We start from the raw sequence: 26,077 nt of genomic DNA, 5'->3' as shown, positions 1-26,077 counted from the left end.
TTACTGACCTGATCTCCTTGTTGGTGGATGGGATCTTCTTATGAATAAACTTACTTGAACTTTCATCTGGACTCTTCCTTATTATAATGGCATTTTTGCACACCTCCTGCCTAGGAATGAAATAAACATTAAAGAGGGGGCAGTGCAAACCGCTGTCACCAGGGAGTACCACCTCCCCAGGGTAATCAATTTTTAAAAGAGGAAGGGGGCTGCATGGTCATATACGGTCGGGGGACCACCACCTCCCCATGGCAGGCTCTAGAATAACAAAGAAGGGGGGCATGCAGCCCCCTCCTGGGGCCATACCTGGCCCTAGGGACCTCCACCCCCAGGGCCAGCCCTTGCTGTCTCTCGAGGTGCCCTCCCTCAGGAGTTAGCGGTTTGCTTTAGCTTGACCAGAGCTGGCAGCTCCTGCCAAGAAAAAGCAAATACTCTGCTTACAGCAAGCAGGAACTGTTGAAGCACTCCTACTTGTTGGAAGCAGTGTTTTTATCTCTTTCCCAGCCCACAGACATGTGGGCAGGGGAAGAGATGAAAACATTGCTCTCGCGTTCAGGGAGCAGTTTCCGGTGCGCTACAGCAATGCTGATTCCTGCAGGAGGCGGGAAGTCGGCTTGGACCACATGGGCCTTGAGGCTCCCCCTGCAGTTCCCTACATGCTGACTGAGTACCTTGGGTGGGACCAGGGCACCCAGTGAGACATGGCCAGGACCGGGGGATGGGGTCCCCAGGGCTACAATTAGCCCTGGGAGGGGGGCCGTTGGCCCCCGGTTTTCCTTCATAGTATGCAACTGTTTTCCCCCTTTTCCTACATTGGTGGACAGTTTAACAGGAGGCCCTCAAGTGTGTTTCCAGCCATTTTAGTGGTGAATTATTTTGGCAGAGGAATACAAGGACATTTCTACAAACAAAAAAGCACATTCTTCATTTATACAAGAGGTAGTATCCCTGTTTGGCAGAGATTCACCTTCTTGTAGTCTAATCAACTTCTCTTGAAGAGGATTCATGTTATCATAGATTTGGGTATGAAGATGCTTGAGGAATAATCACATTGCTGAAATTACTTGCACAGAAGGTCACTGGAAAGATTACCGCGTGGTCCTTTAAGTGGCTGTAGTGCAGAATAAGCACGAGACATTTACCCAGCGAGATAACATTTTCTAATTCATCAGATTGTATTGTATTGTATTGTAATTGCATTAATATAGCGCTTACTACCCCTGACGAGGGGTCAAAGCGCTTTTTCGGTGAGTAGTACGCTACCCCAGGATCCATAGAGGATTAGTGTTGAATTACTATAGTGAAACATGCAAGTACATTTTAAGTGGTGGATAGGTTAGTCAGTTATTTGGATTTGGAATGATAGCAGAAGGATAGAGGAGGACAAAGGTTTGTATTTGTATAGCGCTTGTTGACGCAGGCTATTCAGGAAGCCTATAAAGGATTAGTGGTGAATTAATATGGTGAAATATGAAGTTATTTCAGTGGTGGATATTAGTCAGTTACTTGGAGTGAGAAGGATAGCAGAGGGATAAAAGGGGAAGAAAGATTTGCATTCATATATCACTTGTTACCCCTGATGGGCGTTGAAGTGCTTTTCTGGCGAGTAGCATGCCACTCCGGAACCCAGAAAGGGTTAGTGTTAAAAATTAGTATAGTATAAATATGAAGTAATTTGAGTAGTAGATATGTTATTTAGTTATTTGGGTAGTATATTAGTATAGTTGAATATGGAATTTGAGAAGTGAACATGTTAGTCTGTTAATTTTGATTGAAAAGGATAATGGAGGGATAAAAGAATTAACATTTTTTTTTGTTAGGTCTTAGAAGTAGGAGGAGGCTTTTGGATGAGTAAAAATAAGTTTTGGAGGGGAGGAGTTAGATGGAAGAGTTTAGAAAGGTTTGTTTTAGGGGATCGGTATAGTAAAAAGAGGTGTCAGATGATGCAAGGAGGGGTAGAGTAGGAGAGAGTCTAGAAAGGGTTATTTTGGCAATCATAGTAGTGGCATGGGGTTTGGGATAAATGAGAGAGTGGATGTAGAGGATGTATTGATAGATGTATAGGATGAGAGATAGGGAAGTGCATTGGAAGGAGTAGTAGAAAGAAGTTTGAGATGAGTCAGAAGGTTGGGCTAGAAGATATATTGAGCGAAGTATAGGCCGAGAAATAGGGTAGAGCATTGGAAATGCTAAATTAGAAGAAAGTGATAAATATATAGATCCATAAGTACATTGAAAGTATATAGATACATAAAGAGGTAAGTATATGTAGATTAAAGATATTGATAGAGGCACAGGATGAGAAATAGGGCAGTGCATTGGATATGCTTTTTCAGGAGAAAAGTAACAGACACACAGATCCAAGAACATGGAAGGTACATAGATGCACAATGGAAGTATGTAGATGTAAACCAAAGCTGATTTTTATTTATTTATTATTATTTTTTCTCTTAACAACATAATATTATTTTACATGTTTATACAAAGTAATACACAAAGATAGGTACATATCTATAGTGAAAACAAATGCTTATATACAGAGGGATATGCTGTAAATTTCTGTTTGCGCATGGTGCTTATGTGGGGAAGAGCCAAATCTTGAGTAGTTTTCTGAAGATAAGGTGGTTGTCGGTGGACTTTATGTTGGGGGGTAAAGAGTTCCATAGTTTGGCTGCTTGAACAGAGAAGAATGTGCCACCCATGGTTTTTTTCTTGTATGGTGGGATTTTGAGGTGAGATACTCCATTATAGCGAAGGTTCCTTTGTTGAATTTGTTTGGTGGTTTTATTCCTGATGAAGAGTGGTCCTATTCCATGTATTGCTAGGTGGGTGATACAAAGCAGCTTGAACGTGGATCTTCTGGCAACCGGTAACCAATGCAGGGCTTTCAAGGCAGGGGAGATGTGGTCTCGCGGTTTGATATGCAAGAGTAGTTTGGCAGCCGAGTGCTGAATCCGTTGTAGTCTTTTCATGGTCGTTAAAGGTGATCAGTGGTAGAGGCTATTGGCGTAACCGAGTTTGGACAGAACAAGGGAGATGGTAGCTTGAGCCTTGTGTGGAAATCCCAAATGAGGGAAAATTTGTCACAACGTTTTTATAGTAGCAAAGCTTGATCATGCTAGTTTATCCAGTGGGCATTCATCGACAGCTTGGAGTCCATGGTCATTCAGAGGTTTCTTTCTTCCTTCAATACTTTAGGCAGTGATCCCAGTTCATCAGGCCATGCGGCAAGCGAGTTGTAATGTTTCCAATCGGCACACGTAAGTATTTCAGTTTTTGAAGCATTCAATTTGAGATGGCTCCAAGTCATCCACTGATCCACGGCTCTGAGACAGCTGAAAACTGGTGATTTTCCAATGTCTTTGGGGCTTTCCAGTTGAAGGAGTATTTGCATGCCATCTGCATAGTTATCAACATAGTTAGTGTGGTGCGACACTGTCACACCAACCCAGTCGCACAGCTAAACAGTGTAATTACACCAATAATAAATTTCAACCGATTCGACTTTGTGTTCAAACAATATTTCTCCAAATGTAATCTTTTCTTCATTTTAAATCCACATGAATGGTGCCATACTGTTTCTCTAGTTTCAAATGTTCAAAGTGTGCCCATTCCAGGCCTCGTACAAGAACACGATGGAAACGTATGCAGACTTCAAAGCAGTGTTGTTTTTATTAAAACCCAATGCATTTCGGGCAACTCAAGCCCTTCTTCAGGGGTAACAGTAAATAAACAAATAATCACTCTCATTACATATGCATGTGAGTTTTGCAAAATTTATACTAAATGCTAGCTTTTCAAATTAACTATAACCACTAAAAATAAAATGCATTCTTTTTATCGTAAATCTTTTCTCTCATATTCTGTGTGCTCAGTCCCACAAAACATATCATAGAAAATGCCCCTGTGACTGCCCCCATATCCATAACATTTAAATATAACCACAGTAATCTGAGATCAAACACATTTTTATCACACCCTCCTCTCCAAAACCCGTTCCATTAGCGGCTCCCCATGCCTTCTCTCTTGATCTTATCCCTACTCACGCAGTACATCCACATATCATGTTCTAAACTAGTTTCTGTATCACTCACACACCTCCTTTCATTCACGCTACACCGATTATTTCACATCTCACTCTACCTCCCACTCCCCAATATCCCAATCATACCTGCTCCTCATGTCCCACCAATATCCCCTGCTCTCGCTACAAACACTCTATGATACACTGCTACTAACGCTGTGAAACAAACATACCTGCCAATCATCACTGCCAACTTCGATTTTCAAAAAAGCGTTACCTTCACCGCAACGACATGCGCTTTTATACACCCTCTCCTACCCAAGTTCCACCCTCAAATTAAACTACAAATGGAACCACCTGATGGGCCCACGTATACCCGGAAACAACCTAATGTATAGAACCTACATTTCCCACAATACATTGGACTCGTGTCATTAGAACACTCAATATTCCTTAAATATGTGTTGGTTTTAGAGAAACGATTAACGGAGCATTACGAGGCATTCTGTTGATTATTAACATTTAAAAACAAGTCAATCTGTTAAGCATTCGTATATGTGTGTCTTCAAAATATTTCAAAGCATCAAACTGAGAGTGGTCAAATGTCAAAACAGTAAAAACCCACTCCAACTTGCTTAAAAGACTCGATGTTATTCGCCGGTTATATGGAAAAAAATGCTATCTGTTTATCTGTTTATCACTGGGTGCGAACCATCAATAGTAGGGCAATCGTATTCAACAAACAGGGGGGGGTGATAGGATGCACACCATTCCATCTGCATAGTTATAGCACGCGAGGTGAAATTTATTGATCAGTACTGGTATTGACTTCATGTAGATGTTGAAAAGCATGGGTGAGATGATAGAACCTTGAGGGAGCCCTGCTTTTGTGGAGTACGGTTTCGACAAGAAAGGTGGGGTATGGATGACATTAGTTCTGTTTCGAAGGTAGGACGCGATCCAGTCTAGAGCAGTTTCCATTATGCCGGCTTCATAAAGTCTTTGTTTCAGAGTGTCATGGTCTACCATGTCAAAGACAGCTGAGAGGTCCAAGAGAAGTAGCGCAGCAACCCCGTTGCTGTCAACTGTATTCTTTAGGCCATCCCAGATGGCAAGGAGGGCAGATTCAGTGCCTCTTCCCGGACGGAATCCAGTTTGGAAGTCTGAAAATATGTCATTCTCTTCAATGAATTGTGCCATCTGGGTGAACACTGCTCTTTCTATCAGTTTGCCCAGGAAAGGTCCATTTGTAATGGGTCTGTAGTTATCAGAGTTCAGCGGATCCAAGCTTGTTTTCTTCAGTAAAGGGCATGTATATGACTTTTTGAGTTCTTCTGGAAATATTCCAGTAGTTAAGGAATCATTGATGATTCTTCTTATTGGAGTGGCAGCAGAGGTTGTTAAAAGAATTGTCTTGAAAGTTTGTGGCGGACAGGGGTCAGAAGGGCTCCCGGCAGGCCTGATTGCTTTGACCAGATCCATAAATTCATCATGTGAGATGTGTGGGAAGGAACGGAGAGGCTTGATTAGAACATTCTTGGATTGTTGTTTTGTACAAGAGTTAGTGCTGGTGCTTTGTTTCTGTTTTAAGTACGAGTCCAAAGTGTCTGCTTTATCTATGTAATGATTTGCCAATTTGTCTGTCAAATCTTGAGTAACAGGATGAGTTCCTTCTAGGCAATTTGGTTTGCGAAATTCATTGAGTATTTAATAGAATTTTTATTTCCACATTTAGCGCTTTGAATTCTGTCTGAAAAGTACCTTTTCTTAGCTTTTTTGATAGCCGACTTGTATAATCTGTTAATTTTCTGTAGGTGAAGTTTGTCTTGTTTGGCGTTTTTTTGAGCCAGGTACGTTGCAGCTTTCTAATTTGTTGATTTATGTCTTTTATTTCTACAATTCTTCAAGGGGCTTTTTTTATTTTGTTCTGTTGTGTGGTTTAGAGTGGTATCAGGATGTCAAAAGCTTCCTGTAGCCACTCATATAGGTTTTGAACTGAATTTATGATTTTCAGATTTGTACTGGATGTTAGTTGTGTTTCCAAGTGTTACAGATTGAGTTTGTTCCACGGCCGATAGTTGGATGGATGTAAGGTAGTTTTAGGTAAGTTGCTTAGCGTTGTTTTATGTTGGAAAGCAAGCAAGTGGTGGTCTGACCTTGTGACTGGAGTTATAGTTTAGTTCAGTATTAGCAAAAAGGACATCTAGGATATGTCCAGCGGTGTTTATTGGATTGTGGACAATCTGATGCAGGTTCAATGCCTCTAGGCCGGTGATTATTGTTTTTGGATGGGTCATATTGGGTTTATCAAACCAAATGTTAGGGTCACCCAGAATGCATAGGTTGGAGTGTATTGTTATCAGGTTTGAGACTGTGTCTAGAAGTGCTTCTGAGAATGTTGCCTTGCTAGATGGATGTCTGTAAAGGAGCAGGAAGTTACAGGAGGAAGGCGGTGTAGGATTGCATCTTGTTAGAAGAGCCTCACAATTCTTTATGGAGATGTTGTCAATACTCCGGTTGGATAGATGTTTTTGGCAAAAATGTGAACTCTTCTGCGAACAAAATTAGGTTCAAGTCTGGCCCAGGTGCACATTTCACAGAAATTAATGGGAAGCAACTGCAAATATAAACATAGCAGGTACCCCAGTTGAAGCTCCACTTCAGTAAAGCACAAATGTTCATGAATTCCTGGGCTTCAGGAAGGCAAATCAAATGTGTTTCCACTTGTTCTCCATGTTGGAAAACAATCTGAAATGCTTAACAGACATGAATTCATTGGTTATCTAGTGGAGTGCAATCTAATCGATAGTGACTGTGACATGGGGTTTCTTTCTTGTTGACTCCTGGTGAGCGCGGAGTCCATGGTTCTCACTTTTAAATATCTTAAGTATGCAAATGCCCAAAATCCGTAGTACCCCTCACACCCACTCACAGGCACACACAGGCACTCTCACACCCAGTTTCAGACCTACACAGCCACTCCACACCCTCACATTCCCATAGCGCCACTCAAAAACCCAGTCACAGACCAAGACAGGCACTTACAGATGTACTAAAAGACCCATAGCACCACTCACACAACCACTCACAGACCCATACAGCCACTCACACACCTACTCACAGACACACACAGGAACTCACACACCCACTCTCAGACCGATAGCACCACTCACAGATCCACACAGGCACTCAAACCTGTTCATAGACCCACACAGGCACTTTTACACCCACTCACAGACCCACACTGGTATTCACACACTGACTCACAGATCCATCCCACCAGTCACACACCCACTTACAAATACATATTACCACTCACAGACACAGTCACAGACCCACAAAGGCACTCACACATCCACTCACAGACCCATACAGCTACTCACAGACCCACTCACGGACTCATACAGCCACTCATATACCAACTCACTGACCTATACAGCCACTCACACACCCACTCTCGAAGTTTACAGGTTGCGGTTAGGAAATACAATTTCTTTTGAAGTTGAAATTCCCTGAAAAAAATAAAGGTTACAGGGATGTTATAGTTAGGAAATAGAATTTATATAACTATAGAAATTCACTGAAACAAACAAAGGTTACAGGGACCGTATAGTTAGGAAATAGATTTTTTTTAACTTAGAAAATCCCTAAAAAATACAAAGATTTCAATATTGTTACAGCTAGGCTCAGATTTCACTCACAGAAAACCATAGAAATTCCGCATTTATATTTACCTGAGCTAAATATATAGAAAAGTTTGAAGATAAGGAACTTTTTCGCCAACTTTGCACCTGCCTCTAGGTGGTGTAATTTTTTTGGTGCAAATCTATTCGTGCAAATGTTAGCAGACAGGCCTTTTCATCAAAAACCATGGGTAGTTGCATGGGAATGCCTTAGTTCCACTAAGCTTGAATCTGCAGAGGCTTCCTTCTCAAACTATGAATGGCCTGCAGCTGTGCGCAGTGGGATTGGCTGCAGGTAAATTTGGAATAGCCAAAGAAATCATGTGAAGAAAAGTGTCAGGTCAGAGCCAGGTGAACAGGTTAGCTCTAAGAGTCAAAGCACAGACCGAGCCAGCATAAAACTGTCACGTTATTCTGGAAAAAATGTTGTCACAGAAATCATGGAAGCTGTGCTGAATTGAGGAATAGGTATGGCAAGACTAAAAATTAAAATAATTGATTGTTTATTTGCGAAAATATTTGTTTTTTCACTTTTATTGAAATTAGCTGTAGTGTGCTTTTTACTCATTACGGTATTTCAACAAGTGAAAGTGTTAGGCATGCTTCTCTACTGCTATTGTCGCAAATCTTGCTGAAAAGTTGTTCACTAGGGATGTGTACATTATTTTTTGCGGATACTCTGATTATAGGGTGGCCAACTGTCTTGGTTTCTGCAGGGTAAACAAAACTGTATGTCTCTATTTTTGATCAGAGGTGACAGTAGTCACAAGAAGCTCCCATCGTTTTGTATTAACTCGCTTACGCTTGGGCATTGTGCATCACTTAGTGGCATTCCCTTTGATTAAGCAGCACAGTGCCTCCCTATGCCCTTGTGATGGTACTTCTAAGCAGAGTAGTTGTCATTTTATGTTGTTTTGTAAATTTTATATTTCTTTTAGGAAATTTTATCTAAAACCCATCTTTTTAAAATATGAGTTACGACGCACTAAGACAGCTATGCGGATAATGTTTAACCTAGAAAGTCCAGATGTATGTTTTTATGTAGCCACATATATTTTAAAATGCATATCTGCACGGAAATCGATTATTGTATGAATATGCAGTACAAATAGCTCTTATGCTACTGTAAATGGGAAAGATGGCATCTATTTTTTTGGCCCTACTACGTGTTTTTAGGTCATTAATGATGGAATACTAGCGACACTGTGAATTTTAAATCTTCGTCCTAAATCTACAAGCACTTTATTGGCACAAGGTTTGCACATGTATCGAAAGATGAAAATTGCACTTTATTATTGCGAATTTTGCACATACGTTTTTTGAAATTGTACAGTATGTGGTTTTTTTTTACCGACCAATCATGTACTTTCTTCACTGAATGTTAGCATATGTCACTTTATTGCGAGCTTTGCACATGTATTAGAAAGGTAATCCGTATTCTACTATGTGTAATTTTTGCTCAAGAGTGAGTACTATTCGTTTGTACTTGGTACCTGATGATTTGGGATCTGATTTTGACACTGTTGGGCTAAATATTATTGTATATGTAATATTATGTTTTATGTGTAGTTATTTTTGCTGCTATATGGTTATCTATACTACTATTATAAAGAGAGAACTTGCACCTTTTGGCCAGGTAAACTCGGGAACCACAGCGCCAATCTACACACCCGATACATCTATGAAAATGTCAGGGTGTGTAGATGGACATAGGCTATATAAATAAAAATTAAAAAGTAAATTAAAAAAATTAAGTTTGAAAACAAAGTAGTCCCCTGAAAGTAGCGCCGGCCGGGACCTAGCGCTGGCCACAACGTGACGTGCGTGATGACCACAACGCGACGTACGTGATGACGACGAAGGATGAGTGGCGGTGCAGTGAGGAGCGGCGGCACAGGTAAGGAAAGGGAAAGTTCAATGCGAGACTGTGTGATGCAGGGGGAGGCAAGAAGGACCTTCGCAGTGCTATCAGCTGGAAGAGGCAGCAATAAAGGAAAATGTCGGAGCGCGAGTGAGTCGGGGAGGGCGGGGGCGGGAGTGAGTCGGGTGGGAGAGGGGTGGGAGTGAGTCGCGGCAGGAGTGGGTCGGGCGCGGAGGGAGTCGGGCGGGAGGGAGTCGGGCGGGAGGGGGGCCTGGTCCGTGTCCATGCATGGGCATGCATGGACAATGTCGGGGAGGGCGGGGGCCTGGGCGGGCGGTTGGCCCTGAAGCCTCATTGCCCCCAAGCAACGCTGGGGCGGGCTGCTAGTACTAATATAATAAAGAGAGAGCCCAAACCTTTGAGGCGGGTAATCTCAGGAACCACAGAATCAATCACAACACCCAATACAGCGTTGGAAAGGGCAGTTGCAGCAGAAGGACATAGGCTATGCAGACGCCCACCATATACATTTAAAAGGTAAAAGAACCGTGCCAGCAAAGTAGTCCCTTGTGGGCGTGTTTGCAGTGTGCTGTGGGCATGTGCTGGGGGCGTGACAAATGCTGGGGGCGTGTGGTACGTTCCGCCCTTCATGCCATGTCTCATATTGTGTGCTAATACCACCCTGCTCCCTTTAAATACCCCTGCACCCCATAATCATAACCCACCCTTAGTCCTTAAAATATCCCAACTCCCTTAAACACTAACCCATCTTAACCCTATAAATATACCATGTACCCCAAAACCCAAACCTATCCCTAAACCCTAAAAATACCCCTGTACCTCAAAACCCAAACCTAGCCCTGAACCATATAAATACCCCTGTACCTCAAACCCCAAACCTATCCCTGAACCCTAAAAATACCCCTATACCCCAAAACCCAAACTTAGCCCTGAACCCTAAAAATACCACTGTACCCCAAAACCCAAACCTACCCCATAACCCTAAAATACCCCTGTACCCCAAAATCTAAACCTAGCCCTGAACCCTTAAAATACCCCTGTACCCCAAAAACCAAACCTAGCCCTGAACCCTAAAAATACCACTGTACCCCAAAACCCAAACCTACCCCATAACACTAAAATACCCCTGTACCCCAAAATCCAAACCTAGCCCTGAACCCTTAAAATACCCCTGTACCTCAAAACCCAAACCTACCTGAACCCTAGAAATACCCCTGTACCCCAAAACCCAAACCTAGCTCTGAACCCTATAAATACCAGTGTACCCCAAACCTACCCCATAACCCTAAAATACCCCTGCACCCCAAAATCCAAACCTAGCCCTGAACCCTTAAAATACCCCTGTACCCCAAAACCCAAACCTACCCCTGAACCCTAAAAATACCCCTGTAACCCAAAACCCAAACCTAGCCCTGAACCCTAAAAATACCACTGTACCCCAAAACCCAAACCTACCCCTGAACCCTAAAATACCCCTGCACCCCAAAATGCAAACCTAGCCCTGAACCCTTAAAATACCCCTGTACCCCAAAACCCAAACCTACCCCTGAACCCTAAAAATACCCCTGTACCCCAAAACCCAAACCTAGCCCTGAACCCTAAAAATAACCCTGTACCCCAAAACCCAAACCTAGCCCTGAACCCTAAAAATACCTCTGTACACCAAAACCCAAACCTAGCCCTGAACCCTTAAGATACCCCTGTACCCCAAAACCCAAACCTATCCCTGAACCCTAAAAATACCCCTGTAACCCAAAACCCATACCTATTCCTAAACATTAAAACCACCCCTGTACCCCATAACCCAAAACTATACCTGAACCCTTAAAATACCCAAACACACCAAAACATATATCTCAGTACCCCAAAACATATACCCCTATACCCATACTTACCTTATCCAAACATTAAAAAAACACCATGCTTTTACCATTCATGCATTTACAACGAATTTCGTTGTAAATGTATGCATGGTAAAAGCATATAAAATGTAATGCCATGCGTTATAATGGCATTGTGGATTCAGGGTACTTTCGTAATGAAAGTATACGGAGTGAAGGTATGCGGAAAGAAAGTTGTGGAATAATGGGTGTTTACCCTCCCCGGTAAGTACATTGGTGGCACGGCGGCCCACATCTCCAGCATCATACTCATATTTTTTCACCACCCATTTGAAAAATGCACAGGTCTCTCTCATTGATGGCCAGCACCGACATACACTTTTAGACACACCTCCCGCCACAAGTTCTAGAATTTCGAACTTTAGAGCTGGGGACCTACGTTCGAATCTTTGCATCAGCTCAACATCCTGTGATTCCAGGCAAATCGCTTTGTCTCCCCTTACCTACCACAAATGAATGTGTTCTTCTGTAATTTAAATTGTGCTCATGCCATGTTGTCCAGTTTGCGCTATATAATATTGCAAGGAAAAATAAAGTAGGGAAACTCGAGTTCACACACTACTGAACGCGCACTCTTAAGTACATCAGAAATGCACTGTGAATCGGAGCGTTTAACAGGCCTGTCACAGATAAGAAATGCTTTCAAAACGAAATCCTACAAAACAATATACTACTGGCCAGCAGCAATTCATACCCGGGCAACGCCGGGACGGGCTGCTAGTATATATATATAGCAAATAAAGTATTTTGAAATTAAAATTGAATTGAAATTGATCAGAGGTGACCAAAAGGCACATTAAATTTAGAAACCTTATGGGAAACCAGGCAAACCTGCTTAGAGCAGCTCATCAAAGGATATACGGCAATAAAACAAACTGGCTGGCAGCGAAAACTTGTGTGCCTGGAGAATGTCCAAACCCTGAGACTGTGTACCTTACCTCTGCAGAGGAGCATGTAAGGGCCAGCGTTTGTTGATATGGAAACAGAGAGGAAAGCACTAAAGAAAAGAGTCATTCTAGTAGCACATTTACCTTTAGCAGTGCTAATAGGAAGTTTTCATACTGATGGGGTTGAGCATAACGCCGAGGACGACTTACTTGACATCAGCTGCTGGACCTATCTTTTTTTTTTTTTTAAATTTTTGAAAACCTTTATTAGAACAGAGCACACAGCTATTCAGCCTGACATCCCGGAGGCAAGGCAGCATGAAATACAGGAGTGCAGTAGTGCAAAAGTATCAACACATAATCGTTGAAGGTTAATTTTATGTTTATATGAAGAACTAAACCAAAAAGAACGCCCTAGGGCGCGAAATGATGGCAATGAAGTCCAGTGGTAGTCAGGGTGTCAGGGACAGATGGGGAGGATGAGCAGGAAAGCAACAAAAAGGAGAAGCATACAGGATAAGAGGGGGGGGAGAAGAAATCAGGAGAAGGCAGTACATCACATCACAGTTGGCGTCACAGGTCAGGGTGACACATGTTCATCTAAAGAAACAGGTTCCGGTGGTAGACAAACGTCCCCCCTATATGCATTCCAGGCCCCCCATACTTTGTTCCATGTCTGGGGCCTCCCCCTCGCCACATACACCGTCTTTTCCCGGAACATACACCAATCCATATTGGCTTTCCATTGCACCACCAGGGGGGCCGTGGCCACTCCCCACTTCTGAGCAATATCCCGCTTGGCCACCATGTTTCCCAGGGTCACCCACCTAGTCTGCGCTGTGTTGTGGTCAGACGGTTCCCACACATTGAGGAGACACCGCCGAGCCTCTGCGTGAACGACCACTCCGGTAACTTCACCCATGATCCGGTGCACCCTCCTCCAGTAAGAGGCTATTACGGGGCATTCCCACAGGATGTGGAGGAAGGTGGCGAGAGCACCACAACCCCAGCGGCAGAGACCGTCTGGCGAATATCCCATGCGCACCAAACGGGGACCTGTAACATACACCCGGTGCAAGATCTTGAACTGCACCAGACGGAGGCGAGAGGAGATTGCAACCTCCTTAGGGGAGGAAACCGCACTCTGCCAGTCCTCGTCGTCAATTTCCAGACCATCCGCCACCCACTGGTCACGTAAGCCGAGGAGAAGGTCTGTACGGACATTAATTAGTTTCTTGTAAGAAAGGGAGATTGCGCTATTCTGTCCTCCAATGGGGAGCTCTCTGGGATATCACCGTCCGGTGGCATGGCCGAGAGCAGTGCATGTTTCAGCTGGGCGTAGCGGAAAAACTCCGTATCACCCAACTGGTATTCGGTTCGCAGCTGAGGGAAGGTTTTAACAATACACTTTGAAAGCATGTCCTCCACCCTGGTTATGCCAATAAGGTCCCATTTATCAAAGCCCTTGGTGTGCCACAGCTTACCCAGAATGTCTGAATCAAATAGAGGGGTGAATCTGGTCAGTCTACCCTGCCAACCCTGTGCCTTGGTAATCGCCCGCCAGATATGGACCGCCGTCCTCGTCGGACCCGACATCCGCCGATCTAAGGATCTCGAGTATAGGGCCCGATAGTAGTTGCCGCCACCCAGGAGCCAACTATCCATAGCGTATCCGGGACTATCCCCAGGACCGTAGAACCCATGATTGAGGGCCGCAAGCTGGGAGGACCAATAGTACCGACGTACATCCGGAAGAGCGATGCCGCCGTCGTACCATGGAAGCGTGAGCTTATGGATAGCGACGCGAGGTCGACCGTCCCAAAGAAGGGTCCGCTGGAGACTCTCAAGTTCCCGGAAGTAGCGGGCCGGAACCGGGTCCTGGGCGTTTTGCAAGGCGTATAAGAACCTGGGCAGGGACATCATCTTAAACAATGCCGCTCGGCCGAGGAGGGAAAGCGGGAGTTTACGCCAGCTATCCACGTCACGCCGTAGACGCTGGAGAGGAGGGAGTAAATTGTGGTCGTACCGCATCCTTGAGTTCCCGGAGATGTAAATGCCCAGGTACCTGAAACCATGGCTGGCAATCTGAATATTACAGCCTCCGGGGAGGCGCGGAGTATCCCCCTTGAGAACGTACAGAGAAGACTTGGCCCAGTTTATAATCAGGCCGGAGTAACGTCCAAAAAGTTTGAGCACGTCGCAGGCCACAATGAGGGACCTACAAGGGGAGGTCAAATAAAGCAGGATATCATCCGCATACAGGGAGATCCTGTCTTCAAAGCCAGGGGCCCAGGTGATACCACGTAAATCGGGGTGCGTGCGCAGTATGGCCGCGAGCGGCTCAAGGGCCAAGGCGAACAGGAGAGGCGACAGGGGACAACCCTGTCTGGTACCCCGATGAAGGGGAAACGATGCCGATAAGCGGCCATTGACCGTGACATTGGCCAACGGCTCGGCATATAGTAGCTTCACCCAGTTCACAAAAACCGGCCCAAAGCCGAGTTTCGACAGCACTGCCCAGAGATAGGTCCACTCGAGGGAGTCAAAGGCCATTGTGGCATCGAGGGACGCAAGTACCGCCGGCTCTGCGAGAGTGTGAGCTCTAGCCATAACGCCGTGAAGTCGGCGCAGGTTCAGGGCAGTATTGCGGTGGGGGATGAAGCCCGACTGGTCGGGATGCACCAAGTCGCCAATGACTCCAATCAGGCGATTGGCGAGCAGTTTGGCAAGAATCTTGGGCTCCACATTAAGGAGAGAAATAGGACGATACGACCGGCAAACGTCCCGCGGTTTACCCTCCTTATGGATGACCACAATAGTGGCCAGTCTTTGATCCAAGGGAAGACGGCCCGCCTCAAATGATTCTAAGAACATTGTTCGCAGGTGCGGGGATACCGCATCCGGCCGAATTTTATATAACTCGACCGGGATGCCATTAGGACCAGAGGCCTTACCGGTACGTAGTGAGCGGATCGCCAGGGCGATCTCATCAGCAGTCATCTTCCTATCCAAGTCGGCACAGTCCTCCTCAGAAAGACAGGGAAGATCAATTGCCGAAAGGAAAGCCGTTGAATCAGCCTCGGAGAGGTCCGAGTTAGACGCATAGACCCCCCGGAAGTACCCAGCAAAGGATTCGACAATGGCACTCGGGTCCGTGAGGACAACACCGTCATCACCCAGAATTTCAGGCACCACACGGCTGGCCATCTCCTTCCTATCTAACCAGGCCAGCAGCTTCCCGGCTTTATCGCCTACGTCGTAGATACGGCCTTGCTGTTCCTTAGCCAGAATCAGTGCGGCATTTGTCGCTAGGTCATGATATTCCGCCTGCTTCAGTGAAAGGGCATGCAAAACCGAAGGGTCAGGCTCGGGTCCCAGTTGGGACTCAAGACACAAGACCTCTTCCTCGATGCGCAGCAGATCGGCATCCCTAGTCCTCCGGGCCTCTGCGATGAGCGCAAGAGCCTCACCTCTAAGCACAGTTTTAAAGGCCTCCCATAGGGTGACGGCCGAGCCAACCGATCCCACGTTCTCCGCAAAATAGAGGTCTATGGCTTTGGCTAGGAGGGAGCGAGTCTTAAAGTTGCAGAAGTACCACGGGTTAATCGCCGCTGGTCGTCCCGACAGGACCACGTCAAAATCGAAGGAGACCCACAAGGGGGAATGATCAGAGATGCCCCGTGCCAGAAATCGGGCCTCAGACACGGCCGGCGCGTGCGCCGCCAGTGTGAGGACATAATCGATGCGGGAGAGACTACCGTGTGCACCCGAGAGGAAGGAAAAGTGGCGGAGCGTCGGATGGAGAAGACGCCAGCTATCCACCAGGCCCATTGACTCGAGAAAGGAAGGCAGCCACTGTTGGGAGCTACGGAGGTCTCGGGGCGGCTGACGGTCAAGGGAACCAGAGCAGACTGAGTTAAAGTCACCTCCCACTATCAACAGACCAACCGGCATAGACAAAATGGCACCACCAAGGTCCTGAAGGGTACTGGACTGCAATCCCGGGGGGACGTACACCGAGAGTAACGAAAGGGAACGCCCTTCCCATCTCCCCGCCACAGCTGCGTAGCGCCCCCTATCATCAATCACAGTGACGTCTATCTCTAGGGGAAGGGAAGCACGCACCAGGATACCCGCCCCCCGAGATCCGGAAGAGAACCCGGAGTGGGCCACCATCTTGTAGCCTTTGCGATTAAGAGCTTTACACGAGTTACCCACCAAATGTGTCTCTTGAAGGAGGACAATATCAGGCATGTGTCGTTTAATCAATTGAATTACCACCCCTCTTTTAACCCGGTCTCCCAACCCATTAACGTTCCAACTGAGAACTCTTAGTTTCTTACCCCCATCACCCCGCAGCCCGCCCCACCCAGTCCCAGCAGACACCGACATCAAGAAAAGTTCAACAGCATACATGACCCATTGCCAAATAGAAAGAAGAAGGAAAAAACCAGCAAACAAGAAAACTCGCTCGAACATACCCCCCACCCTGCACCCCTGCATCAGACTAAAAAGCCCCCCCAACCAGCAGTGTGCCTGTCGCCCCATTAACTAGTCTACAAAAAGTCCCCAGAGGAGTAAGGAATCTCCATGAACACGTCCCGCCACCCACCATGTAAGCACCAGGAGAGTCATATTAGATCACGAATACCAGCACCGGCAGTCACTTGAAGCGGGGGTGCCGTAAGCCAACCTTGCAGTCTCACTGATCCGGACCACCATAAGCACCACCATCTTGGTCCTCTTGCTCGTTCCGCCGAGGAGATACAGTGTCCAACCACTCACTCACGTTGTCAGGGAAGTCAAAGAACAGGGCCCGTCCTTTATGTTCAACACGGAGTTTGGCAGGGAACATCATGGAGTACTTATAGCCCATTTCCCTGAGTCGCCGCTTTACTCCCGCATAGCTCTGGCGTTGACGCTGCACTGTCCTCGTGAAGTCAGGATAAAAGTGCACCTCCGCATTCTGGTAGTGGAGTGGTCCATGTGTCCTGGACGCTTGCAGGACCGCATCACGATCCCTGAAGTTGAGGAGGCGCGCCACAATCGGTCGTGGCGCCACGCCTGACTTCGGCGGGCCGCCGGCACCCGGTGGGCCCGCTCCACCGAGAAAAAGTTACTCAGTCCAGTGGGTGCTAAATGGGTTTGGATCAGTTCCTCCACAAATAGGTCCGTCGCTGCCTCCTCTGAGCCCTCTGGTACACCGACTATGCGGACGTTTTGCCACCTGGTTCGCCCCTCAAAGTCCTCCAGTCTCCTCGAGAATAGGGCCGTAGTCATCCGCAGGTTACGGACCTCGGTCTGTAGCTCCGAGACGTCGGAGGTTAGGCTGGAGGTTTTAATATCTAGCGTCTTCACACGCTCATTGGTCTTGCCCAAATCGGCCCTTATAAGAGTAATATCAACAGCCATTGAGTCAACCTTATGAGTCAAAGTTTCATGCTGCTGCTGCATATCGGCCCGGAAGCTCGTGATGGCACCCATGATGTCGCTGAGGGTAGGCTCCGACCCATCAGGCGAGCTCGTCGATGGAGGGCCCTTAGCCGTGGCCCCCGTTGCGGGCGGTGTCTTCGGCTGAACATAGCGCTCTATGCGGTTCAGTTGCGTTTGTGACTTGCCTCGACCACCTTTATTCGATGCCCTGTCGGGGTCGCCTCTGCCCGCCATGATGGGTCCGATGAGAACAAAGGCAGAGCGCCACCCGAGCCCTGGTCCGCAGCGAGACGGGGAGGTAGGGCCTAATAAGCAAGACCAGGTTGTAGAAAGCGCAAGCAGGAGACACTGTCACTTCACCAGTGGGGACGGCAGGCAGCCGCTACGCATTCCAATCATGCGAAGTGGCGAAGTCCGGAGGAACAATGGCGCCGTCACGGCACGGAGTTCAGCTCGACGTAGCTCAGCACCAGAACCACCGATTTGACGGCGGAAGGCAGCTCCCGCTTCAGCAGACCACCAGCAATAAGGTACCACCACCGTGGATCAGGATTTCAAACAGGATAGATGAGGCGGGTCGGACGGTCCACGGAGCTCCGAGCTTACGCGGCCATCTTGGTTGCCCGCGAAGCTCCTCCTGCTGGACCTATCTTAACGCCATGCCTGCAACAGAAAGAAAATGTTAATTTGCACGACGATGCACCAAAACACACCAAGACAGAAGAAAGACATTCACAGAAGGTGGCGAGATAAGAGAGACGGCTGAGGAAAGCAAGAACAGAATCTGAGCCTCAGGAGATGAGGAAGAGGAGAGGTAGTGACTCAAAGCAGTCAGCACAGGAGATGCCAGACCGCGGAGCAGAGAACTGCTTATGGCGAGGACCTGTGGCACTACACAGCCAAGCATCGAGAACCTAACGAGAGATCCTGAACAAGCAAAAATTTATGAAAATAGTTTATTTTTTTAAAGTTTGTAGAAAAGCTCATCATTTGTGTCAAAAATCAGCCAACGCGTTTCTCTCCCTCACAGGGAGCTTCCTCAGGGCAACGTAAGAGTGAAAGTTCAATCGAAGTTTGAGGATTATTGGAATAAGTGACGAAGAATATTAGCGTCAATGAAAGAAGAGACCAAGTCCTATCCACTGGTCCTTTGGCACAGCTCCTTTAGTGTCCCGGAGTTGCACGCATAAGTAGTCCGCTTCAGGTGGATAATCACGATTCCCAAGGTCGAATCGCCTCAGGATACTGCACACAGGGAGTCAAACGGTGGTTCTGTTGTTGGATCAAGACCATACAGCTGGGTATTGTTGACACCGCTTAGCGATAATCCTGCTTGCGTAGGAGGAAAACCAATAAGTACCTGGGCGTGTAAACTCGCCCTGTCCCATATTCTGGACAGTTAGGTGGAAGAGCGCGACACGTCCCAGCATGGAAGTCCCGTGCACTCTTACGTTGCCCTGAGGAAGCTCCTTGTGAGGGAGAGAAACGCGTTGGCTGATCTATTTTTGACACAAATGATGAGCTTTTCTACGAACTGATACTGATGGGGGTACATTTAGTATCTAAAAACAATTTGTGATCTGGAAGCACAGTGACATCACTCAGCAGCTGACACAGGGGTTGTTTGCACATCTGTTTCGATATACTTATGGAACTGGGACTGAGGTGTGGCATTCTAAGGCCCGCTGCGGCTCTCTTTTTCAAATTACCATAAGGTGTACTAAGAAATTTAAAATCTGTCATATCAAAAGTTAATAGATCCAGCAATAAATTAAACTAATTCAAATGTCTTTCAAGCATACCACATACTCATAAAAAACATAAAGACAGCAAACACCATGGGGGCTGTTAAATCTGTCTGTATCATTCGATACGCCTGCAGATGTCTAGTAACCCCTAGACATCTACATACAGGAATTATTCACTGTACCCTAGGCCTACTGTACGTTGAGCAAAAAAACAACATATGGGCTACAGTTTCCGTTTCATGTCCACAGATTGGGCATCACATGGCAGCTAGGTCTGTAGACTTTGTCCATCTTGAGGTGAAAGGGCATAAAGGTAGAGTGCCAAATCAAGAGTGCACATATAGTTTTCTGGCCAGGATCGGCTCAATATTGTCTAAATAAGCTTCAGTGCTATAGGTATCTTTTATCATTAAAAAAGAACCTATCAGATTAACCAGTGCTGATGAGGTTAGAAGCTTATTCATCCTGTATGATCTAAACCAACTTTTTAAGTCCTAGGCTGAGATAGTATGGCTACAGGTCCCCGGTTCTTCCCACGGATTGGGTAGACCCACTTCGATTAATGTATCTCTAATGTATTTTGTCCACTTGAGGTTAACCGCAGCAGGGTATCTAAGCACTTCCTCAAGGCCTTTCCAATATAGTTCTGATGTGGCCCATAATCTCCTCCAAATATAAGGGGTCTGACTGCTGCCTTTTCCGGAATCAGTCTAAGGCCAGCATCCAGTCTTAAGAGAATCAAAAAAGGTGCTGCATATTTAACACCTGCAGTTAAAACCTATTTTCCACCAGTTCTAGGGCACTAAGATATTTATGTCCTTAAAGCTCATCCCCATATAAGGCCACTGCCAATGCTTGGCAAGAGTAGAGCTGTGGAACTGGGGAGAATGGTTTAACATAAAGCCCCTGATATATATTTAACAACCCTCCTATCTGTTTTTCTAATTTAATCCTTAAAAAAAAAAGTTATTTATTGATTTTCAAGATTGACACGATACAAATCAAAGAAGACAACAAAAACAAAAACAGTGGTGTATAAATTGCCACATGTACGATCTAATCATTAGACAGAACAATGTTCTTAATCAATAGTGTAGTGAACTCAGCGATTCCCGACATATTATGCACAGATAGCAGGTGCTGTCAAGTAAACAGACAGACTTGGTGGCACTCAATCTGACAGTAGTATTTAATGAGCCCAACAATACTCATTGATACTGCACACAATTATAGCTCCTCCATTTCCAAAGTAATGCACACAGTTAGGCACATTAATATGTGAGTCACACAGGACCAGCATTAGCCCATCATCCACTGCATCAACAGGACCATCAGACCTTGCCCGAACCCAATCAATAAATGGTTCCCATATCTCCCTGGGCCTGGAGGTGGGTGGCATTAGCTCCCAGTATGTGGCTAGCTGAGTTTGTCCATATGTGACCTCTTTCACCCAGTCCTTGGTTGTGGGCTTCCTCCTTTTCCCCGAATGCAGAGCTATCTGCCGTTTGGCAAACAGCAATAATAGCGCATGTAGTTCTAATTTAATCCTTTGTTTAGAGATGTGGGGTGCCCAGACTACTGTTCCATTTAATGTGACACCCAAATATTCGAACAGATGTACTTTTTCTAAGGGTACTCCATTGAGCGTTGGATTAGGTGGAGTTGAGTAACATGGTTTAAAAATCATGTACTTGGTTTTGAACACGTTTATTTCCAGCCCCATTTCTAAACAAAATCTACTAAACTGGTCCAGTAATTTCTGTATCCTCATTGGTAGTTTAGCCAAAAGGAGGGTGTCATTTGCAAGCGTGAGGGCAGGAACCCTCATGTTTGCTAGTTTTGGGTCACCATTGTTGCATTTATTTAGGTAGCTAAACAGACCATTAATAAAAAAATGTTGCGAGTGTCGGGCAACCACGCAACCCTGATGTACACTTTTGTTTACTGGGAAACGTTCAGTCACTTCACCAAATTTGCCACACCAAACATGGGCAAAGTTTGACTCATTGCAGTCTCTCTATGATTCTACACAAATATACTGGGATGCCCAACTCTGCTAGGACCTTCCAAAGAAAAGCCCTCAGCACCAGATTGAAGGCCGCTCTAAGGTCCACAAATACGGCATAGAGTCTTCTCTCACCGATTATGATGGTCTCCCAGGATATTAATGGGACCCTGAAAATTTGATATATGGTCGATGTACGGGAGCGAACACCCAGCTGAAAAGGGCATAGGACTTCATGCTCAACTAACCATTGCTGGAAACGGAAGAGAATGAGCCTGCAAAAACATTCTGTCTTGTGTCTATTAGGCTAATTGGCCTGTAATTTGCAGGGTTGAAAGAAGAACCGTTTTTTTACACTGGAAAAATGTATGCTCCGGTTCAAGAGCATGGGAGCTGCAGACCCTTGATTATAGCATTAAAAATCAGAGTAAAATAAGGGCACCATGTTTTTATTTCTAACAAAATAAGATAAACCTGGATTTTGTCAATACCTGGGGTTTTATGGGGAACCACCTTCCGAATGGCACACTCAACTTCTTCACATGTGATTTGGGTATAAGAATCGGAACTATTCACATTGGTTATACTAGTTTCTATAGTTCTCATGTCGGGGGCTGTCTAGCTATAAAGTCTCCTGTACTAGCTACTAATGCTTCCAATGGTATGCAGGGTTGAGAGGTTCCCCTCCTGGTATGTTTGATCATTTTAAGTCTAAAACGAGTGGAGTCAGGTGATGTTGTGGAAGAAGAAAAAACCTGATTACCCAATTCTATATCATTAACTAGCTTAGCTGACAATTGAGTCCCAGCTAAGACAGAACAGCAAACAATTCCGTGTGGTTCAGTTTGTCCCTCACTGTTTGGTTGGTCCTTCCAGGTTGGGAAGGGTGAAAATTGGGTCTGTCCCTTCGACTTCAGTCAATCAACGTGATCAAGGCACCCTAACCTATTATATACAGGGACATTGATTATATCATAGGTTTGGTCTCGCCCAAAATCTGGCATCGAGTTGCTTGGTAAGCCAAACTTGGAGACTCCAACCATAGGTTTATAGATATATCCCAAAGGGAGAAGAGGTATTCCAGAAGGCCCCTGTTAGATTAGGCTAGTTGATGCTCACGTACCACGATGTATAAGTTAGCATCCACTGCACTATTTTCTATATTGGATTCCATTTTGTGTAGTGTTTGAAAGTAGCCTTTCTAGTTCCGAAAAATGCCCTTTGCTAAGTTTTGTTTCTGAAACAAAGAACTGTTGGTGCCTGTGCATAACTTTTCCACTAGATAAAGGCTCTCTCCCGCCTATCTTGAACTTTGATTGCAGCACAGGGTGAAACAGCCTGTGCTGCAAACACTGTCCACCTACATTTGCTTGGAAAATTCCACTGTGGGCGTGCTTTTAACTAACATGCAGTGTACATAATCTATCTTTATCCCTACTGTTCCTCAGTTCCCTCTGTAGTACTCTTACGAGATTGGGGAGACTGAGCCCCGCTCTGAGCATGTACAAATAAATGGTTATTTGAGTATATTCTTCACTGTTTCTCTGACTCTTCATTTGGGATGGAAGGCTGAAAGGTGGTCCGTGGTGACCCGCGTGGCCCTAAGCGGGTCACTTTCTTCAATTGGCACCCGAACAGGTACTCATTTGAGCCATGACCCATCCATTTTCCACAGATGGAAGGGTGGACTAGGACATCATCAAGTCGGACTGAAAGCTCAGGGATACCTGCATGAAAATATACGTTTCTTGCAGCTGCTGCTTCTGTCCTACCGGAGAGTGCCTCACCTTGTGGTCATCCCGACTGAAGTCCTGAACGGGGAACTTGTGATCTGACTGTTTGGTCCGAGGAGTCGGCAGTGGAGAACTGGTCTATCTGTATTCCTGATATCAGGTGAGTCTGTTTCAGTTCTTTGTGGATATGGTCCTCTGTAATTAGGTTTTGTTTCAGTCTAAGGGCTGTTTTGGTGAAAAGTGTTTGCAAATACTTTGCCAGCACAACTACTGATTTTATTTTCCTTTTCTTTGCAATGCCTGGTTTTTGTAAGATTCTGAGTTTGTGTTGTGGTTGTTGTTCTACAGATACACGGTTGGTAGAATCCCAGCCTGCATCTCCTGAGGGAAGTCCTAATTTTGATATGTATCTAAAACATGGCCTTGGCCCTATTATGTTAAGTACATTATGGAAGAAATATTCAAGGGACAATGCAGAGTTACAGTGGCCTTTGATGGGCTCCTTTGATGGACAAAATGTGGGATTTTTCAAGAACAGTTGTTTAAAAGGTGCAGTAGACATCCATGTTTGACTCCCTTCATACTTGGCAGAAGGAGTCCAAACAGAGGCGATTAAAGATGGAAAAGAAAGCTAGAAAGCAAGGAATGCAGCCCCTTACACAGAAGGCTGTGGCTTATGATAAGGAGAAGCAGGAAAAAGGGATAGAAGGTGCGGACAGAGGATTTCGGTTGCAAATTGATAGGTCCTATACGGCTCAGGAGGATGGTGATACTTTTATGGAGGCCTTGTTAGACACCCAACCCCCACCACCATATGTCCCGGGAACTCATATATACCCTGTTGTTTCCCATCAACAACAACAACTTGCACAAGGTCCCCCGTCTCTACAGCTGTCACACCTACTGCCCCTGTTAATTTACCCCTAATCCTTCTCTTTCATTACAAACTCTGACTACAGCAATACCTTTTACTCTCGTTCCAGTCATTCATCCTCCATTGTCACTAATTACTGGCACACTGGTGCGTGGTCTGGAAGCTAAAGATATGACTGGATTCAGAGAACAGTTAGGTCTGTTAATGCAATCTGGAGTGGGGAAGGAATAGAAGAAAGTAATAAAGGACTAGGCCATACGGTGGACTCGCAACCCAATTTACAGTCTTGAGGATATCTACCATCTAATGCAAGATTTTGAACCTTTCCTTCAGAAGCATGCCCTTATGTATATGTCTGTGCACTAAATGACCTCAGGCACTCACACATTAAAATGGAGGCTTCCCAAATATTATTCGATATAAGAGACCACGTTTATGTAACTAACATAGAGCCGGACCACGTGTTTGGGAACATTTCAACTTTGATTACTCATAGAGGCAGACTACATGACAAGAGCCCCACTCAAATAACTCACTTCCCAATGTGAGAAGTTCACCCCATTTACCAACTGGAAATTCCTGAAGTGACGGATCAACCTGGAGTAGTTACCAGACTGGATATGGACGCTTGATTTCAGTAACAATGCGTTTATACTCCATGGAAAAGCAGTGAAGTTATGGCCGTTCGATATTTGGCGACAACTGTATACCCAAGACCATGTCGCCGAGTTGGGCGGAACGTAGGGCGCGAAAAGGCTGGTACCGAGGTAGGAAGCCAGGAGACAAACCATGTGCTGATTTACTCGCCTTGCCTGGCGGCATAATAACATACATGAAAACACTCATCCATCCCAAGTAAGTTAGTTGGGACAGATTGACTGCCTGTCGGCAGAAGAAAGATGGAAGTGTGGCTGATTTTTTCGCTAGGTTTGAAGAGATGTTTCTGGATTACAGTGGGCAGGTTATGTCTATGGAGGGAGGAGTCCATGTATTTGTTGATAGGTTTGCATCTAATCTCCTTCCTGAAATAATGTCTAGAATTCAGAATGAAAGCACCTGGTCCACATCCTCCCTCTCTGTGATTTCAAATATGGCCCAATATTACAAGCATTGGGATAATGAAGAGGAAGACAAAAATGACAAGAAACATAAAGATCTGAAGAGAAAGGTATTGTTGCACCATGCATACCGGGGTAACACTAGAGGACGGGGACCCCAACATCAACTTCAACACACTAGGCAGCCACCCATGATACATTTGGGACAGAATCAATGTGCTTACTGCAAGAAAGAAGGTCAGTGGTGAAGCCAGTGCCCTGAACTTTTGCAAAAGGTTTGATCCACTCGAGGAAGAGGGCCTGGGAATGGGGGTCGTGGGACCGATAGACAGCAAAACACTACAGCCTCTATGGGCCATTTAAACATTATTTTTACAACACCAGAGATGGACAGTACTACAATGACGATTATTGCTTTCATTATGTGACAATTTAGAAAAGGGGGTGGTGATGAACAGAGTGTCTGAGTTAAACAGACCACTCTTACCCAGTCCGAAGATCAGGGCTTGATCCATCACCGTTATTTATCTCACTGCCCCATCCCAGCTCAGAACCTGGCTATATGCAAATCAGTCTGTCCCTGGCCCAGTGCATCATGGGAACAGGGCAGACTAAACTACCAAGCCAATTCTTCACCAGAAAGGAGACAAGCTACCGGGGACCGGTTTCTGGCATTTCAGCCTTCTTCGGCCCGGCTTGCTTGAATCCTGATGGAGCAGTGAGAAAGGGACTCATGTCTGAGTATACCCTGCCACACCTATAGTGGCCAAAAACGATTTAGAAAAGGGGGTGGTGATGAACAGAGTGTCTGAGTTAAACAGACCACTCTTACCCAGTCCAAAGATCAGG

This window comes from Lissotriton vulgaris, chromosome 6 (assembly GCF_964263255.1).
Source record: "Lissotriton vulgaris chromosome 6, aLisVul1.2, whole genome shotgun sequence".
In the NCBI taxonomy this organism is placed as follows: domain Eukaryota; kingdom Metazoa; phylum Chordata; class Amphibia; order Caudata; family Salamandridae; genus Lissotriton; species Lissotriton vulgaris.
The sequence above is the reverse complement of the archived record's forward strand: the minus strand, read 5'-3'. Positions refer to the sequence as shown.